This window comes from Pseudorca crassidens, chromosome 2 (genome assembly GCF_039906515.1).
Source record: "Pseudorca crassidens isolate mPseCra1 chromosome 2, mPseCra1.hap1, whole genome shotgun sequence".
In the NCBI taxonomy this organism is placed as follows: domain Eukaryota; kingdom Metazoa; phylum Chordata; class Mammalia; order Artiodactyla; family Delphinidae; genus Pseudorca; species Pseudorca crassidens.
In genome coordinates this window covers 175,878,906-175,892,226 of record NC_090297.1, presented here as the reverse complement: position 1 = coordinate 175,892,226, position 13,321 = coordinate 175,878,906, and the positions used below count along the sequence as shown (strand labels likewise).

Sequence of the window (13,321 nt, the reverse complement as noted above, 5' to 3'; positions counted from 1 at the left end):
AAATAAAACTACCATACGACCCAGCAATTCCCCTCCTGGGTATATATCTGGAGAAAACTCTAATTCCAAAAGATGCGTCCACCCCAACGTTCATTGCAGCACTATTTACAATAGCCAAGACATGGAAGCAACATAAATGTCCATCAACAGATAAATGGATAAAGAAGATGTGGTGTATATCTATCTATCTATCTATCTATATACACATGCGTGCACACACACACACACACACACACACACACACACACACAGGAATACTACTCAGCCATAAAAAAGAATGAAATAATGCAATTTGCAACAACATGAATAGACCTAGAGATATTATACCAAGTGAAGCAAGTCAGAGAGAGAAAGACAAATATCATATGATATCACTTATATGTGGAATGTAAAATGTGACACAAATGAACTTATTTACAAAACAGAAACAGACTCACAGACATAGAAGACAAACCTATGGTTACCAAAGGGGAAAGGGGGTGGGGGAGGGATAAATTAGGAGTTTGGGATTAGCAGATACAAACTACTATATATAAAATAGATAAACACCAGGGTCCTACTCTATAGCACAGGGAACTACATTCAGTATCTTGTAATAACCTATAATAGAAAAGATTCTGAAAAAGAATGTATACCTATGTATGTAGGTATAACTGAATCACTTTGCTGTACACCTGAAACATTGTAAATCAACTGTACTTCAATTAAAAATCTAAAAATATTTTCTCTCATCATAACAGAATTAAACTGAAAGCAAATAACAGGAAAATATCTACAAATATTAGAAAATTAAAAAGAAGGTAAGAAAAATCAGAAAATATTTTGAAATGAATGAAACTGAATACTCAATACATCAACATATGATGGTGTAGCTTTTGAAAGATATATGTAGCATCAAATTACTACATTAGAAAAGAAGAAAATATAAAAGTCTGTACAAAATTTATTCAAAACAGATTATAGAATGGAGAAATTATTTATGACATTTGGTTAGGGAAACACACAAAAGCATGAATCCTAAAAAAACATGTAATTTAGAATTCATCAAAATTAAAATTTCTCTTTAAGAATCACCAATAAGAAAAGAATAAGGGAAAACACACATATCTGAAACATATCTGACAAAGGACTTGTGTCCAGAGTATGTAATAAATGTTTACAACTGAGTGATAGGCCAACATCACAGCAATAAATCAATAAAATGTTTGAACACATACTTCACTAAATGAGCTGTATAGAAATCTAATAGACATGTGAAACAATGTTCATAAATTTTATTCAGTAGGGAAATTCAAATTTAATTCTCAATAAGATTCTACTAACGCTGACTAGAGTGACTAAAATTAAGATGGATCAGCAATTTTAAGTGTTAGCTAGTATGTGGAGAAGATATGAGAGTATTTTTCCTGCAACTTTTTGCTAGCCTATTGAAAATAATAATCATTTTTTCTACACGTTGATAAACATATCTTGAAATAGGAAGTAATCTCTTGATTTTGGATATATTTCTTGCAGTTGTGTTGTGTGTGTGTGTGTGTGTGTGTGTGTAAAATGTGAAATAAAATGTGATTTTTTACCTTATTGTTTAGAAATGGATAGTTCCTTTTTTTTAAGAAAGTAAAATAGGTATATATTTAGTTCATTACATGATAACTGCAAAGGCAAACCAAAGTTCTAAACAGTTAAAAAATTAACAAAACTCTGCCTAGGCTGACAAGAAGATTTTGAAGCTACTGGTTGCGATTTGCCTATAGACTTTTGTATATGTTATGTTTGGTGTATGTTATGACCTTTCTTTATTTAAAAACTATTTATCATATTTAATATATCATACTTACAAAACACTATATTTAAAATATGTCGAGATGCATAACAAAATAAACATTTGGAATCCCATCACTCGACTCAAGAAATACTCGACTCAAGAATCACTTAGGTAATTCTCATTTTTCCCACTTCCTTATCTCTTTGCACTGCACCCCCATAACCTCAACCTCACCCCCAACAGTTACTACTATCCTGATTTTTATGTTTCTTTTTTTTTTTAACATCTTTATTGGAGTATAATTGCTTTACAATGGTGAGTTAGTTTCTGCTTTATAACAAAGTGAATCAGTTATACATATGGTCCCATATCTCTTCCCTCTTGCATCTCCCTCCCTCCCACCCTCCCTCTCCCACCCCTCTAGGTGATCACAAACCACTGAGCTGATCTGCCTGTGCTATGTGGCTGCTTCCCACTAGCTATCTATTTTATATTTGGTAGTGTATATATGTCCAGGCCACTCTCTCACTTTCTCACAGCTTACCCTTCCCTCTCTCCATATCCTCAAGTCCATTCTCTAGTAGGTCTGTGTCTTTATTGCTGTCTTACACCTAGGTTCTTCATGACCTTTTTTTTTTTTTCCTTAGATTCCACATATATGTGTTAGCATACAGTATTTGTTTTTCTCTTTCTGACTACTTCCCTCTGTAGGACAGACTCTAGGTCCATCCACCTGACTACAAATAACTCAATTTCGTTTCTTTTTAAGGCTGAGTAATATTCCATGGTATATATGTGCCACATCTTCTTTATCCATTCATCTGATGATAGACACTTAGGTTGCTTCCATGTCCTGGCTATTGTACATAGTGCTGCAGTGAACATTTTGGTACATGACTCTTTTTGAAGTATAGTTTTCTCAGGGTATATGCCCAGTAGTGGGATTGCTGGGTCATATGGTAGTTCTATTTTTAGTTTTTTTAAGGAACCTCCATACTGTTCTCCATAGTGGCTGTATCAATTTACATTCCCACCAACAGTGCAAGAGTGTTCCCTTTTCTCCAAACCCTCTCCAGCATTTATTGTTTCTAGATTTTTTGATGATGGCCATTCTGACTGGTGTGAGATGATATCTCATTGTAGTTTTGATTTGCATTTCTCTAATGATTAATGATGTTGAGCATTCTTTCATGTGTTTGTTGGCAATGTGTATATCTTCTTTGGAGAAATGTCTATTTAGGTCTTCTGCCCATTTTTGTATTGGGTTGTTGGTTTTTCTGTTATTGAGCTGCATGAGCTGCTTGTAAATTTTGGAGATAATCCTTTTTGAGTTGTTTCATTTGCAAATATTTTCTCCCATTCTGAGTGTTCTCTTTTGGTCTTGTTTATGGTTTCCTTTGCTGTGCAAAAGCTTTTAAGTTTCATTAGTTTGTTTTTGTTTATTTTTGTTTTTATTTCCATTTCTCTAGGAGGTGGGTCAAAAAGGATCTTTCAGTGATTTATGTCATAGAGTGTTCTGCCTATGTTTTCCTCTAACAGTTTGATAGTGTCTGGCCTTACGTTTAGGTCTTTAATCCATTTTGGGTTTATTTTTGTGTATGGTGTTAAGGAGTGTTCTAATTTTGTACTTGTACATGTACCTGTCCAGTTTTCCCAGCACCACTTATTGAAGAGGCTGTCTGTTCTCCACTGTATATTCTTACCTCCTTTATCAAAAATAAGGTGACCATATGTGTGTGGGTTTATCTCTGGGCTTTCTGTCCTGTTCCATTGATCTATCTTTCTGTTTTTGTGCTAGTACCATACTATCTTGATTACTGTAGCTTTGTAGTATAGTCTGAAGTCAGGGAGCCTGATTCCTCCAGCTCCATTTTTTCTTCTCAGGATTTCTTCGGCTATTCGTAGTCTTTTGTGCTTCCATACAAATTGTGACATTTTTTTGTTCTAGCTCTGTGAAAAATGCCAGTGGTAGTTTGATACGGATTGCATTGAATCTGTAGGTTGCTTTGGGTAGCAGAGTCATTTTCACAATGTTGATTCTTCCAATCCAAGAACATGGTATATCTCTCCATCTATTTGTATCATTTTTAATTTCTTTAATCAGTGTCTTATAATTTTCTGCATACAGGTCTTTTGTCTCCTTAGGTAGGTTTATTCCTAGATATTTTATTCTTTTTGTTGCAATGGTAAGTGGGAGTGTTTTCTTAATTTCACTTTCAGATTTTTCATCATTAGTGTATAGGAATGGCAGAGATTTCTGTGCATTAATTTTGTATTTGCTACTTTACTAAATTCATTGATTAGCTCTTGTAGTTTTCTGGTAGCATCTTTAGAATTCTCTATGTAGAGTATCATGTCATCTGCAAACAGTGAGAGCTTTACTTCTCCTTTTCCGATTTGAATTCCTTTTATTTCTTTTTCTTCTCTGATTGCTGTGGCTAAAACTTCCAAAACTATGTTGAATAATAGTGGTGAGAGTGGGCAACCTTGTCTTGTTCCTGATCTTAGTGGAAATGGTTTCAGTTTTTCACCATTGAGGACGATGTTGGTTGTGGGTTTGTCATATGTTGTCTTTATTATGTTGAGGAAAGTTCCTCAATGCCTACTTTCTGCAGAGTTTTTATCATAAATGGGTGTTGAATTTTGTCGAAAGCTTTCTCTGCATCTATTGAGATGATCATATGGTTTTTCTCCTTCAGTTTGTTAATGTGGTGTATCACGTATATTGATTTGCGTATATTGAAAAATCCTTGCATTCCTGGAATAAACCCCACTTGATCATGGTGTATGATCCTTTTAATGTGCTGTTGGATTCTGTTTGCTAGTATTTTGTTGAGGATTTTTGAATCTATGTTCATCAGTGATATTGGCCTGTAGTTTTCTTTCTTTGTGACATCTTTGTCTGGTTTTGGTATCAGGGTGATGGTGGCCTCGTAGAATGAGTTTGGGAGTGTTCCTCCCTCTGCTATATTTTGGAAGAGTTTGAGAAGGATAGGTGTTAGCTCTTCTCTAAATGTTTGATAGAATTCACCTGTGAAGCCATCTGGTCCTGGGCTTTTGTTTGTTGGAAGATTTTTAATCACAGTTTCAATTTCAGTGCTTGTGATTGTTCTGTTCATATTTTCTATTCCTTCCTGTTTCAGTCTCGGCACGTTGTGCATTTCTAAGAATTTGTCCGTTTCTTCCAGGTTTTCCATTTTATTGGCATAGAGTTGCTTGTAGTAATCTCTCATGATCTTTTGTATTTCTGCAGTGTCAGTTGTTACTTCTCCTTTTTCACTTCTAATTCTATTGATTTGAGTCTTTTCCCTTTTTTTCTTGATGAGTCTGACTAATGGTTTATCAATTTTGTTTATCTTCTCAAAGAACCAGCTTTTAGTTTTATTGATCTTTGCTATCGTTTCCTTCATTTCTTTTTCATTTGTTTCTGATCTGATTTTTATGACTTCTTTCCTTCTGCTAACTTGGGGGTTTTTTTGTTCTTCTTTCTCTAATTGCCTTAGGTGCAAGGTTAGGTTGTTTATTTGAGACGTTTCCTGTTTCTTAAGGTAGGATTGTATTGCTATAAACTTCCTTCTTAGAACTGCTTTTGCTGGATCCCATAGGTTCTGGGTCATCGTGTCTCCATTGTCATTTGTTTCTAGGTATTTTTTGATTTCCTCTTTGATTTCTGCAGTGATCACTTGGTTATTAAGCAGTGTATTGTTTAACCTGCATGTGTTTGTAATTTTTACAGATCTTTTCCTGTAATTGATATCTAGTCTCATAGTGTTGTGGTCAGAAGTATACTTGGTACAATTTCAATTTTCTTAAATTTACCAAGGCTTGATTTGTGACCCAAGGTATGATGTATCCTGGAGCATGTTCCATGAGGACTTGAGAAAAATCTATATTCTGTTGTTTTTGGATGGAATGTCCTATAAATATCAACTAAGTCCATCTTGTTTAATGTATCATTTAAAGCTTTTGTTTCCTTATTTATTTTCATTTTGGATGATCTGTGAATTGGTGAAAGTGGGGTGTTATTGTCCCGTACTATGATTGTGTTACTGTCAATTTCCCCTTTTATGGCTCTTAGTGTTTGCCTTATGTATTGAGGTGCTTCTGTGTTGGGTGCATAAATATTTACAATTGTTATATCTTCTTCTTGGATTGATCCCTTCATCATTCATCATTATGTAGTGTCCTTCTCTGTCTCTTATAATAGTCTCTATTTTAAAGTCTATTTTTTCTGATATGAGAATTGCTACTCCAGCTTTGTTTTGATTTCCATTTGCATGGAATATTTTTTCCATCCCCTCATTTTCAGTCTGTATGTGTCCCTAGGTCTGAAGTGGGTCTCTTGTAGACATCATATATACGGGTCTTCTTTTTGTAATTTTTGGCAAAAAATTGTAGCAAAAATTAATTCTATGTATCATTATAAATGTTTATAATTATTATTTATCAGCAACACTGGTAAATTTGCTTAGTTTTTTCTAAGTTTATGGTGTAAATAAACATTAGTTCTACCACGCATCACCACGAAGTATAGAATATTAGAAAGAATCTTAAAGCCAAACAAAATCAGAAAATTTTGTATGTTCATGTCTTGAATTATTACTTAACATTGTACTGTTAGTGAATTTCTTATTTCTTAACTGCATGCAATTTTTTATTGAATTCACATATTTAAAATCCAGTTAATGAATGCATTATTTGCCTATTATGAGAATAGTTCTGATTTCATCATTTTTGCTTTTCTTCTGAAAATAGATTACACCTTTATATGTTAATAAATTGAGAATCCTATGTCCTTTCATGCTTTTTTAAATGCTATACTCTGAACCCATGCAGAGAAGATCATTCTGAAAAGTTGTGGAGCAATAAAAGAATGTGAGAATACCTAAATTATATCAGAAGCAAAATTTTTTTTAAAGGTGAGGTTTGGGAGTGTATGTCATTAATTTCTTTTTAAAGTAGAACAGAGGACAGGGATCTTTTCATTTTTAAAAATGTTTTTAAACATTCAGTGAAGATTTGATTAATTATCTGAATAAATGTGTGGAATCAAGGATGTTGACAATATTTGAAAGGATGTTACTTTTTTTGAGAGGCTTGAAACAGACTAAGTGTCTGTGATATTATGATTTCATATATTTCTCTTTTGTAAATTAATTTCAATACCCAGTTGTTTCATACAGTTTTTTTGGGATTTTTTTTATTGTAGTTGGAAGAATTCTAAGAAAATCCCCAGTGACCCACACCGTTTTATAATCCTCACCCAAGGAGCATGGGTAGGACCCGTTCCTGTCTTCTAACTAGTATACATCACACAGGTGAGTTCTTTGCAGATGTAATTAAAGTCCCTACTCAGTTGACTTTAATAAAAAAGAAATTATCCCAGTGGTCCTGACTGATGAGGTGAGCACTTCAACAAAGAGTCTAGAGGTGAGAAAAATCTTTCTTAGTTTATCCTGGAAGAAATGAGTCCTCATATATTCTACAACTTCAAAGGAATAAATCTACCCAAACCACATAAGCTTGGAAGAGAACTTTAAATTTCAGGTAAGATCCAGACCTGGCTAACATTTTGGTTGCAGTCCTGTGATGCTTATAGCAGAGGACTCAGCAAGGCTGTGCGCAAACCTCCTGATCCATCAAAATGTGAGAAAATACTGAAAGTTGTTTTAAGCCACTGAGTTAGTGATAATTTATTACAGAACAAATGAAAACTAATACACTGAGTGTTCAAGTATTTGAGGTAGAATATAACCAGGTTTATTAATTCTTCACTTCCCAGACTGAGTAGCTTATGATAGGGAAGAGATTTTGTAGAGTTGACTAAATGAGAATAGCTGGGTACTCTGAGTGAGAATGTTAAACTGGTTCTACTGACAGATATTTGGGTATATGTATGCTAAGGAAAGAATATTTGGAAAAAAAATATCTCACAACAGGACCAAGGAATAAAGCTTTATGTATCAAGATAATTATATATAGTTCAAAAATTTCTATATATGATGGGCAACTATCATTCAGGAGAGGGTTTTTGTGAGTCTCAGTTGATAATAAGTGGAAGATCAAATATGAGGTCCAAAGGTATATAGAGTAATCAGTATTTTGCAAAACTGGAAATTGGTCTTATATGGTATTCTGATTATTCTTAATAAAATAGTGCTTTAAACTCTAAGATTCCCCCCCACCATGATCTCAAGTTTTAGATATGTATGCATTACAAAAATTGTTAAAGGAAGTTCTTTGGACAGAAGGAAAATGACACCAGAAATACAGAAATAATGAAATACAGAAAATAATGTAGAACTCTAGAGGTGGTAAATACATGTAAAATACATTAATTAAAAAATTTTCTTTATGATAATTGAATCAGCTTTGTATTCTTGGAATTAATCCCATTTGGTTGTGGTGTATAACTGTTTATACATTGTTGGATTTGATTTGCAAATATATTTTTGAAAATTTTTACATCTAGGTTCATGAAGATATTAGTCTCTAGTTTCCTTTCTTATAACTCTTTATCTAGTTTTGGTATGAAGATAATGCTGGCCTCGTAGAATGAGTGAAGAAGTATTCGTTCTGCTTTTATTTTCTGAAAGATTGTCATAAATAGTTATCATTTATTCTTTAAATGTTTGGTAGAATTCAGCAGTGTAACCATATGGGCCTGGTGCTTTCTTTTCTGGAAGGTTATTAATTGTTGATTCAATGTCTTTAATACAAAAAACCCTACTCAGGTTATCTGTTTTTCCTTAAGTGGGTTTTAATAGTTTGTGTCTTTTCAGGGATTGGACCATTTCATCTGTTATCAAATTTGTGTGCATAGAGTTTGTTATCCTTTTAATGTTTGTGGGGCCAGGCATGATGACAACTTCTTTGTTTCTGACATCAATAATTTTTATCCTCGCTCTTTCTTAGTTTGTCTGGCTAGAGTTCTATCAATTTTATTAATCCTTTTTATGGAACTAACTTTTGATTTTCATGACTTTTTTTTCTGTCATTTTACTGTTTTCAGTTTATTGATTTCTGCTTTAATTTTTTTCTTCATTTGCTTTGGACTTAAGTTGCTCTTTTTCTAGTTTCCTGAAGTTTTAGCTTAGATTTGTAATTTTAGATCTTCTTTTCTATGATATGCATTCAATGATATAAATTGCCTCTAAGCACTGTTTTCACTGCACCCCACACATTTTCATGAGTTGAATTTTCATTTTTACTACTTCAATATATTTTAATATATTTTGAGAATTCTTTTTAGTCCATATGTTATTTAGGAGTATGTTATTTAATCTCCAAGTGTTTGAGGATTTTCCAACTATCTTTCTGTTATTTATTATTAGTTTAATTCTGTTGTGGTTTGAGAAGATACTTTATATAAGTTTCTAACTTTTAATTTTGTTTGGGTGTGTTTGATGGCCCAGTGTGGACTGTATTGGTAAATGTTCCATCTGACCTTGAGAAGAATGTGTTGGAATGTGCAGTTGTTGGATAAAGTATTCTATAAATGTTAATTATATTGGTTGATTAATAGTGGTATTCGGGTCACTTGTATCTTTACTGATTTTCCGACTGCTTGATCTGTCAACGACTGTAAGGGGAATAATAAATTTTCAACTGTAACAATAGATTCATCTCTTTCTCCTTGCAGTTTTATCATTTTTTGCCACATGTATCTTTGATCTGAAGTGTGCTTTGTCTGAAAGTAATATAGTTACTCCAGTTTCTTTTGATTAGTGTCAACGTGGTATATCTGTGTCCATTTCTTTACTTTTAACCTGAGTCTTCATACTTAAAGTGGATTTATTGTAGTCAGTATATAGCAGGGTCTTGTCTGTGTATTTGTTTTTTAATCTACTCTGATAATGTGTCATTTAACTGGTATTATTTAGACTATTCTAATTTAAAATTATTTTTGATATAGATGGAATAATATCTAGTGTGATTTAAAAAAAATTAATTGTATAATGCACATTAGGTAAAATTTAACGTCTTAACCATTTTAAGTGTATAGTTGGTAGTGTTATATATATTCACTTTATTGTGCAGTCTCCAGAACTTTTTAATCTTGCAAAACTGAAGCTCCCTATCCACTCAACAATAACTAACCATTTCCCCACTCCCTGGCAACCACCATTCCACTTTCTATTTCTATGAAACTGACTACTCTAGATATCTCATATAAGTGAAATCATACAGTACTTATCTTTTTGTGACTGACTTATTTCATCTAGTATAATTTTCTCAAGGTTCATCCATGTTGCAGCGTTTGTCAGAATTTCCTTCCTATTGAAGGCTAAATAATATTCCATTGTATGTATATACCACATTTTTTTGTTTATTCATTTATCCATGGAAGTACATTTGGGTTCCTTGTACCTCTTGACTGTTGTGAATAATGCTTTCATGAATACAGGTGCACAAATACCTCTTTGAGACCCTATTTTGGGTTCTTTTGGATATATACCCAGAAGTGGAATTTGTGGATCATGTGGTAATTCTATGTTTAATTTTTTGAGGAACTGCTGCACTGTTTCACATAGTGGCTTCACCATTTTACATTCCCACCAAGAGTACACAGGGGTTCAAGTTTCTCTACATCCTCACTAATACTTGTTAGTTTTCTGGTTTTTTGATAGCAGCCATACTAGTGGGTATGAGGTCGTATTTCGTAATTTTGATCATAGTATTTCTGTAATGAGCAGTGATGATGATCATCTTTTAATATGTTTGGTGGCCATTTGTATATCTTCTTTGGAGAAATGTCTATTCAAGTCCTTTCCCACTTCTGAATTGGTTTGTGTTTTTTGTCGTTGCATTTTAGGATTTCTCTATATATTCTGGATATTGATTGTTTGTCAAATATGTGATTTAAAAATATTTTCTCCCATTCTGTGGGTTCCCATTTTATTTTATTTATAGTGCCCTTTGATGCATGAAAGTTTTTAATTTTGAAGTTCAGTTAGTTTATTTTTTCTTTTGTTACCTGTGCCTTTGGTGTCATATCCAAGAAATGATTGCGAAACCTGAAGTCACGAAGCTTTTTCCTTATGTCTTCTTTTATAGTTTTACATCTTATATTTAGGTCTTTGATCCATTTTGAGTTAGTTTTTGTATCTAGTATAAGGTAAGGGTCCAACCTCATTCTTTTACATGTGTATATCTAGTATTCCTGGCATCATTTGTTGAAGGGTTTATACTGTGTTTTTAACTATTTTCACTTCATTTGTATTGGGGTGGCCCAAAAGTTCATTCAGGGGTTTCCATAAGATGGTATGGAAAACTCTGAATGAACTTTTTGGCTAACCGAGTATTTGTTCTTTCTCCCTCTATCTTTTACTGTCTCCTCTGGTTTAATTGAGTACTTCATAAAATAACCATTTTTTGTCCTTCCTTAGCATATCATTTATACTTACTTTAAAAGTTTGTTAGAAATTGCCCTAGAGTTTGCAATATATATATTTAACTAATAATAACTCATCTTCAAATAAGCTATTTTTCTTCAAGCGTAGTGCAGGTATCTTATAACAGTTTTTCCAGTAGCTTGCTCCCTCCCCTTTGGTATTGCAATCATTCATTTTACTTACCCATATGCTATAATCATCCAATACATTGTTATTACAAGCAGTTGTCTTTTTGATTCATAATAATTCTGAACTTTGTTTTAAACATTTCTTTAAGGACAGATCTGCTGATCAAAAATTCCTTCTGTCTTACTTTTTCACTAAGATTAACCATAGGGAATTGAAATGAGGTCTTCCCTGTGATAGATATCCTCCTACCAATTTCATAAAATATTCTTATCTCTTATCTACTCTTATTTCATAAAATATCATTTGTATGACTTATTTAATTGTATAATTGCATAAGGAAGTAATGATGGATTTTGGAGTCCAAAAAAATTAATTTATCATAGAAAAAAAAAATCCCAGAGTTTCAAGCTGAAAATTCCTGGAGAATACCTGTAAAGGAATACTGTCCTATTAATTTATTATATTATCTCAAATAAAGAATTTAGTGCCATGGGATTAGAGCCCTAAAAGTCCCATACAGAATCAAACAAAAGGAGGGAAAAAAAGCTTTCTTTCTAGCCTAGGAAATGAACTGCTATTGGACCTATTCTCAAATGCCTGTATTTTAGAATAATCAAAAGCTAAAATAAAAAAAAAAAATTAGCAGTGAATAAATGTATACCTAAAACACAACATAAAGAAATGAAATTGGTTCAGAAGAAAAATAAGTTGAATAAATTAATATAGTTACAGTAAAATAGAGTTAAAATAATACAAACCAAGGACTTAAAATGGGAAAAGAATGCTAAATACACTCTAAGGAAGAGAAAAGTGAATTTTATTCAAAAGTGCATGTAGGGCTTCTCTGGTGGCGCAGTGGTTGAGGGTCTGCCTGCCGATGCAGGGGACACAGGTTTGTGCCCCGGTCCGGGAAGATCCCACATGCCGCGGAGAGGCTGGGCCTGTGAGCCATGGCTGCTGAGCCTGCGTGTCCGGAGCCTGTGCTCCGCAACGGGAGAGGCCACAACAGTGAGAGGCCCGTGTACTGCAAAAAAAAAACCCAAAAAACAAAAAACAAAAGGGCATGTAGAAGATGTTAAAAAAAAGTTAAGTAAGTCACCAGATATTTTGTTCCTATTTAATCTCAACCAATACCAAAAGTCAACAAATACAAAAATGAAGGTAATTATGGGGAAAAAAATCCAAAATTTTAAAGGTTTAATAATGATAAGGCAAAAACACAAAATTAAAGATACTTTTAAGAAATAAGGCAGGTTAAAATGTATGCTTTAAGAAAAAAAATCATACTGTGGAATAATTAAAATGTTATCAGCTCAGATTGTTACTGGAAAGATGAGGGGTGGAGATAATTAACCACAGACAGCAGTTCAAAATGTAAAAGTGGGTAAACTGAGATAGAGACAAAAATAAGAAGTTAATAACCCACAGGCCCTCATGCTCATCGTCTTCAGTGGGTTGGAATTTACTACAATAAGATCCTCAGGACAGGATTCTTCAGTGAAAAGCGAAGAATAATGAGCACTGGTACTGGAAAGCTTGCTATATCTGCTTAACCAGAGCTCTCCCACACTCTGAGGTGTCAAGGAAATCGTGAGATTGTATAAGCCTATGGAGTATTTGGTTATCACATATTCCAGACAGCCTGTTCATTAATCAGTGCAGCATGCATATAGTTAGTGGTATTAGATTTACATTTGTGTTCAAATTTAATATAATTTTTATTTAAATAAAATAGAGAAGAAAAAGAAAAAAAAATTAACAACTTGTGCTTAAAATGATTTGTAAGAACCAGGAAAAATATATTCACGAAAAGGTGACAATTAATACGCCATTTCTAATTAAATTAATTTTCTTCAGAGAAACATTTCACAGGTTGACAAATATATTTTTAAAAAATGAAGGAAGTTATTTATAGCTAACTCCTTCCTTCCAGTGTATTCCCCGTTGGTCCTATTAGAACATCAGGGTTCTGTTTAGTGAACTGTTAATGTTCGTGCATTAAATGGCCATGATGCCAAAGAGTTAATGCCCC

The 13,321-nt window shown here is 33.2% G+C and overlaps 1 long non-coding RNA gene across 1 annotated transcript in view; it reads left to right on the top strand.

Moving 5' to 3' along the window:
- The window catches only part of LOC137212238 (uncharacterized), a 541,428-nt gene extending 534,344 nt beyond the window's left edge, over nt 1–7,084 (top strand). Inside the window, exon 5 of the long non-coding RNA XR_010937410.1 lies at nt 6,975–7,084. This is a non-coding gene — a long non-coding RNA (uncharacterized lncRNA). The remainder of the gene's footprint in view (nt 1–6,974) is intronic.
- The last annotated feature ends 6,237 nt before the right edge of the window (nt 7,085–13,321 follow it).